Source organism: Exserohilum turcica, assembly GCF_000359705.1.
Source record: "Exserohilum turcica Et28A unplaced genomic scaffold SETTUscaffold_1, whole genome shotgun sequence".
Classification (NCBI taxonomy): domain Eukaryota; kingdom Fungi; phylum Ascomycota; class Dothideomycetes; order Pleosporales; family Pleosporaceae; genus Exserohilum; species Exserohilum turcicum.
The window spans coordinates 1,859,373-1,860,939 of record NW_007359914.1 but is presented as its reverse complement, the minus strand read 5'-3'; positions in this window follow the sequence as shown (position 1 = coordinate 1,860,939).

Sequence of the window (1,567 nt, the reverse complement as noted above, 5' to 3'; positions counted from 1 at the left end):
CGGTGTCGTCTCATCAACGTCATTCGTGCTACACCATGCTTTTTCGCGATTGCTTGATACGAGAATTTATCTCCTGGTTCTCGCGATTCGATTTCTGCAATCGCTTCTTGAATCGGGTCCATATTGGTTGAGTTTTGACGCGTTGAAGTTTTGTTGTTGTGGTGGTGGGGGTGCTCAACTGGCGATGGTGCTCATCTGGTGCACGGGCACTGTATATAACGTGGTTCACAAGTGAGTCGCTAACCCAAGCGAGTCGCTAACGCCCCACCAGCCCATCAACTTCATCACTATAACGCGTGATGTCTCAACAACGCAACCGTCTATTAATATATTCTAAATCTAATGTTTAACTTGCTCTTTTTAACGTCTAGTCGCAACGTGTTTAGAGTGTAAACTGTGCTACTACTATCTACAACGTCCTACAAAGAACTCTATCTGATCAACGCGCTAGAAAGCGCCCTTAACGCGACTGCGAGCTGAAATCGAAGCGTCTAGATAAGCTAGAAGAGGAGGCTATAGTTGAGCGTATTCTTAAAGAGTCTACGCGAGGATTTGCGCCTACAAAGCTTGACGTTTAAGTAATAGCTAATAAACTATTGGAGGAGCGTGGTGGCAACCCTGTTGGCAAGAACTAGGTTGACAACTTCGTTAAGCGGACTCCTAAGCTCCGTACGCGCTAGAGCCGTCCCTATGATCACCAGCGAGCCGCCTGCGAGGATCCAGTGGCTATCCAGCGTTGGTTCGACTTAGTCCAGGCGACAAAGCAGAAGTGGGGTATTGTGGACGACGATATCTATAACTTTGACGAGACTGGCTTTATGATAGGCAAGATTTTATTATAGTTAGTTATTACAGCATTAGAAGGATATAGGAAAAAGAAGCGGATATAGCCAGGCAACCGTGAGTGGGTTACTGTGATCTAAGGCGTGGGCGCGTTGGGTCGCTGAATACCACCCTTTGTTGTCTTTGCGGGCAAGGTGCTTATCAACGTTTAGTTTAAGGATTTGCCTGCTAACTAGGTTCTTAAAGTCAGTCCTAATGGCTAGACAAATAATTAGCTTAGTCTTGCCTAGTTAGAGCACTTTGATACCCATACAAAGAGCTCTACTATAGGTGGGTATCAACTGCTCATTATCGATGGCCATGAGAGCCACTGCTCTGTCGATTTCCAAGATCTTTGCAAGGAGAAGAATATAATGCTTCTCTGCATGCCTGCGCACTCGTCTCACCTGTTGCAGCCCCTTGACGTCGCTTGCTTCTCGCCGTTGAAGCGCAAGTATGGCGACGCTATTTCAGGCTTAGCACGCAACCGCACCCACTATATCAGCAAAGAGACCTTCCTACCAGCCTTTAAGACTGCTTTTGAGCAGTCTATCACGAAGGAGAATATCCAAGCTAGCTTTAGAGGCGCTGGTCTAGTCCCACACGACCCACAGGCTGTGCTATCTAAGCTTGATGTGGTGGTGCAGACACCTGTACAATCACCGCAACAGGTAGCCGCCTGGCAGGCGCAGACACCACGCAACGCGCGCGAAGTTGAGTCTCAAATTGGTCTTATTCAAGAGAG